Below are 5,742 nucleotides of genomic sequence, written 5' to 3' on the forward strand. Positions count from 1 at the left end.
AGGGGTATGAGAGAATTTGAGTTTCCTTTTTTTGTCTTTATTTCTTTTCTTTTAGAACATAATGGAAATGTTCTAAAAACTGAAAAAAAATTAATTGTGGTGATGGATGCACAGCTATATGATGGTATCATGGGCAACTGATTGTACATTTTGGATCTTTGGATAATTGTATGGTATGTGAACAAACTCAATAAAAAATAAAAAAAAAAAGATGTACTGATTGCCAGTAGAATTCTTTACAGTCCACTCCGAATGTAAGTGCCAGAAATTTTCTTCTACCAACTTTGCCAGGAGCCTGATGGCAGTTGGATTTCTTAATGCCTGAAGAAGTCAAGAGATCTTGTCTAGTTATGATATATATTGTTCCAGTTTGCTAAAGCTGCTGAAATGCAATATACCAGCAATGGGTTAGCTTTTACAATGGGGGCTTATTAGTACACAAATTTGCAGTTTTAAGGACATAAAAATGTCCAAATTAAGGATGATACTGTCTCTGAAGAGAGGCTGATGACATCTAAGTTTCCTCTGTCATGTGGGAAGGCACATGGCCAGAGTCTACTGGCCCTCTCCTGGGTTTAGCTTCTGGTTTCAGTGGCTTTCTCCAAAATATCTCTGGGCTTTTGTCTCAGCTCCTGTGGGTCCTTGCTTGCTTCTCCTGTGGACAAACTCTGGATCACATTTCTTAGCTTCTCTCAGCTCTCTGCTTGTTTCCCCTGGGGTGTTTCTGTCTAAGCATTTCTGTCTCTCTTCAAAATGTCTCTGACCTTTTATCATCTCATAGAGGACTCCAGTAAAGATGATTAAGACCCACCTTGAACGGGGTGGGGTCATATCTCCATGGAAAGAATGTAACCAAAAGGTCCCACCCACAATAGGTCTACCCCTACAAGAGTGGATTAAAAGAACATAGTTTTTTATGGGTACATAACAGATTCAACCCAGCACATGTATGATGCCTGGATGGCTTGAATGAAGTCTTGCTCTTCAAAAGCTGATGATCAGACAATGGCAAAGGCTCTCTTAATATACATGATTCCTACTTTCAGGATATCAGAGCATATAGAATCAGACAGAGGAAGTCATTTTATTTCTACTGTTGTCCAGAAGTTACACAAACGCTTGCAGATTCCTATAAGCTTCAGCCCCTAGACATGTATGACTCAAACCTAAAAAATTCGTTGGCTAAGATTCAGCAATCTACTGGGTTAAAATGGCCTAGAGCTTTCCCACTAGCTTTGTTAAAAATTAGAGCTGCACCTGCAAGCAAGCTCAGGATTTCTCCCTTTGAATTTATATTTGGCAGACCCATAAATTTGGCTCTGGGACCATATCCTGTGCCTGATTTAACTGACCTCTCTCATAATTAGGTTTAATTCTTAAAAGGACTACTTTCTTCCCTAGAAACCCTGAGACTTAAAGTCAGAAGGACCTGGTAGGAGGCAGGCCTGCCACTCTTCTCGACTGGAAAATTTTGTCTACACCAAAGTGTTCCAGAGGAAAGACAGACTGTCATCACATTGGAGGGACACTTTCAAGTGCTGCTGATCACCCATAAAGTGAAGAAACCTGGGTTCATGCTTCCCATGTGAAGCCAACTCTTCAGGAGAACTGGACTGTGGTCCCCAGGAAGGACTTGAAATTTAAGTTTTCTGAAGTAATTGATATTGGTACTTAACTCAACTGTAAGGTATTCTATTGAACTTACTATTCTCATAAGCTGCCTTGCTGTCTTATTTATAGAAATGGCTATCTTAAGTACTTTGAGTCACATTTTCCTAGAAAACAAATATGTTGTTTTCATTTGGACTTGGACTGCTTGGAATAGTTTAATGGTGAAAAAAGAAAATTACCACAAGAGTCTCAAGGATCCTCACTCATATATCTCAGCAGCAGTTAGCTATAAAGCAACTTCAAGATATCATCATTAGTTTGGAATTACAGGATTGTTCATATTTAAGGGAATAATTAGGCATTGGAACTAGGACTATACCAAAAGAGATAGATGATTGATGTAGCAAAGAGAAATGTCTACTTGATGGACAAATCAAAATCTGACATTTGCAAATACAGACTGCAGAAGGCAGGTCTAAATTCATGAAATTAACATTAGGGTGCAAGTCTTCCTCAGTCTCAATATGGATGAGTATCTGTTATTCATGGAGTTTTAGTTGATTGTTATAATAATATAACTTTTAATTTAGAATCATGCACCAGACAATGTGAAACAAGCAAGGAGGATTTTATTCAAAGTTATATGTAAAAGAGAAGAGAATGACAAGAAGGCTATTGTGATAGAGAGAGGGAGAGAGAGAGAGATTAAAAGGCTGTCACAATAGAGGAGAGAAAGAACCCAACTCTGCTGAAACAGAGGGCAGGAGAGTTTGTAAGAAACTAATGGAAAAGTACTGGAGCAGGAGGTCAAGCAACAGGGTATGTCAATTTCATGATGTTATCTCTTGAGTTTATGGTGAAGGCCAAGTGGGGCATGTTTATCTGGATTCTTAGGTGCCAAAGTGAGGGAGGTCAGGGGCCTAAAGTCTGGAAGAAGCCTGTCTAAAATCAAGCTAAGGGAAAGTTAAGTCCAACTTGAAGAATAACACAATGGGTGGGAGGTTTCTTAACCCATACTGTTTTCCAGTATCACAGGGTTCAGGTAAAATCAACATTCCCAAGATGTTTACAGCCATGAGTCAGGTCAGGCACTAATTTATGTGACCCTTAAATTCCAGAGTACATATATCAAGCTCTCTAAATTTTCTCTTGAATCCTCCTTCAATTGGCTTTGGAGGCTGGATGCACCACCAGCTCCTTTCCTATCTCCTTTAGCTGTGGAGCAACTTCAGACCGACCCTTCCACCTCCACCTTCATTCTCACCATGGATCTCACCTCCTTCATGCAAAATGAGCAGCTATCACACTGCAGAACTTAGCATCCTAAAGATAACTAATATACAAACTTACCTACATTTATATTATCCCATTATCTTTTTGTCTTCAGTCTGTCACTACACACAACCAGTGTGTTCTTTCAAAATGCAAGTAAGAATGTCAACCCTAACATTTTTTTTCATGTGTACTTTCTTTTTGTTTGTTTGTTTTTCTGGGGTACATACAGCTTCAAACTACCAGGAAAAGCATAAATTTAGAAGAAAATAAAAATCGGTTACTATTTCAAGTGTAATGAGAATTATTTGCCATTCTCTTTCTTCATCTCTCTCTTTCTATCTGTGTTATGCATGTGTATGCATATATGCATTTTTAAAAATAATTTTTATTGGGATTGTTCAGATACCATACAATTATCCAAAGATCCAAAGTGTACAATCAATTGCCCCTGGTACCCTCATACAGCTGTGCATCCATCACCACACTTAATTTTTGTTCAATTTTTAGAAACTTTTCATTACTCCAGACAAGAAATAGAGGGAAAGAAGAAAAGAAAAGAAATAAATAAAGAAAAGGAAACTCGAATCCTCCCATATCCCTAACCAACCCCCCTCCATTGTTGACTCGTAGTATTGGTATAGTACATTTGTTACTGTTTATGAAAGAATGTTGAAATACTACTAACTGTAATATATAGTTTGGGATAGGTATACTTTTTTTCCCTATATGCCTCTCTATTATTAACTTCTAGTTGTATTGTCATACATTTGTTCTGGTTCATGGAAGAGATTTCTAACATTTGTACAGTTAATCACTGATATTGCCCACCATAGGATTCAGTTTTATACATTCCCATCTGTTGACCTCCAACTTTCCTTCTGGTGACATATATGACTCTGAGCTTCCCCTTTCCACCTCATTCATGCACCATTCAGCACTGTTAGTTATTCTCACATCTGGCTACTGACACTTCTGTTCATTTCCAAACAATTAAGTTCATCCTAGTTGAACATTCTGCTCATACTAAGCAAGTGCTCCCCATTCTTTAGCCTTGTTCTGCATCTTGGTATCTTACATTTCATGTCTATGAGTTTGCATATTATAATTATTTCCTTATGTGTCCTTATATTTGTCCTATGTGTCTGGCTTATTTCACTCAGTATATTGCCCTCAAGATTTCATCATTAGCCCCTCCCTTTTTTTTTAAAGATAGTTTTGGTCACATGCCATACATTCCATCTTAAGTAAACAATTGATGGTTCCCTGTGTAGTCACATATTTATGTGTTCACCACCCTCACCACTATCTGTATAAGCACATCTACGTTTCTTCCACAAGGCAGGAGGGAGAGTCAAAAAAGGTAGAGAGGCAAAATAAAAGGAATAAAGAAAGAGGAAGAAAAAATATGACAGCTAGGAAGCAGCAAAAGGAAAGATAACCTTAAATCAAAGTAAAATAAAGAGTCAGACAACACCACCAATGTCAAGTGTCTCACACCTCTTCCCTATCCCCCCCATCTGCATTTACCTTGGTATATTACCTTTGTTATATTAAAGGAAGCATAATACAATGATTCTGTTAATTACAGTCCCTAGTTTATTTTGATTGCATCCCTCCCCCAATGCCTCCCCATTTTTAACACCTTGCAAGGTTGACATTTGCTTGTTCTCCCTTGTGAAAGAACATATTTGTACATTTTATGACAATTGTTGAACACTCTAGATTTCACCGAGTTACACAGTCCCAGTCTTTATCTTTCCTCCTTTCTTCTGGTGTCTCACATGCTCCCAACCTTCCTCTCTCAACCATGATCACAGTTATCTTTGATCAGTGCATGTATGTTGCTGTGATACCATCTCCCAAAATTGTGTTCCAAATCTCTCACTCCTGTCTTCTCCTATCACTCTGTAGTGCTCCCTTTAGTATTTCCTGTAGGGCGGGTATCTTGTTCACAAAGTCTCTCATTGTCTGTTTGTCGGAAAATATTTTGAGCTCTCCCTCATATTTGAAGGACAGTTTTGCTGGATATAGGATTCTTGGTTGGTGGTTTTTCTCTTTCAGTATCTTAACTATATCACACCACTTCCTTCTTGCCTCCATGGTTTCTGCTGAGAGATCCGCACATAGTCTTATTAAGCTTCCTTTGTATGTGATGGAATGCTTTTCTCTGGCTGCTTTCAGGATTCTCTCTTTGTCTTTGATGTTTAATAATCTGTTTGTTAAGTGTCTTGGTGTAGGCCTATTCAGATCTATTCTGTTTGGAGTATGCTGTGCTTCTTGGATCTGTAATTTTATGTCTTTCATAAGAGATGGGAAATTTTCATTGATTATTTCCTCTATTATTGCTTCTGTCCCCTTTCCCTTCTCTTCTCCTTCTGGGACACCAATGACACATACATTCTTGCATTTCTTGTTGTCCTTCAATTCCCAGAGACGTTGTTCATATTTTTCCATTCTTTTCTCTATCTGTTCTTTTGTGTGTAGGCTTTCAGGTGTCTTGTTCTCCAGTTCCTGAGTGTTTTCTTCTGCCTCTTGAAATCTGCTGTTGTATGTCTCCATTGTGTCTTTCATCTCTTGTGTTGTGCCTTTCATTTCCATAGATTCTGCCAGTTGTTTTTTTGAGCTTTTGATTTCTGCCTTATGCATGCCCAGTGTTTTCTTTATAGCCTTTATCTCTTTTGCCATATCTTCTCTAAACTTTTTGAATTGATTTAGCATTAGTTGTTTAAATTCCTGTATCTCAGTTGAAGTGTAAGTCTGTTCCTTTGACTGGGCCATAACTTCGTTTTTCCTAGTGTAGGTTGTAGTTTTCTGTTGTCTAGGCTTCTGATCTCTTAGGCCACCCCAATCAGGTTT

The sequence above is a fragment of the Choloepus didactylus genome, chromosome 7 (assembly GCF_015220235.1).
Source record: "Choloepus didactylus isolate mChoDid1 chromosome 7, mChoDid1.pri, whole genome shotgun sequence".
NCBI lineage: Eukaryota > Metazoa > Chordata > Mammalia > Pilosa > Megalonychidae > Choloepus > Choloepus didactylus.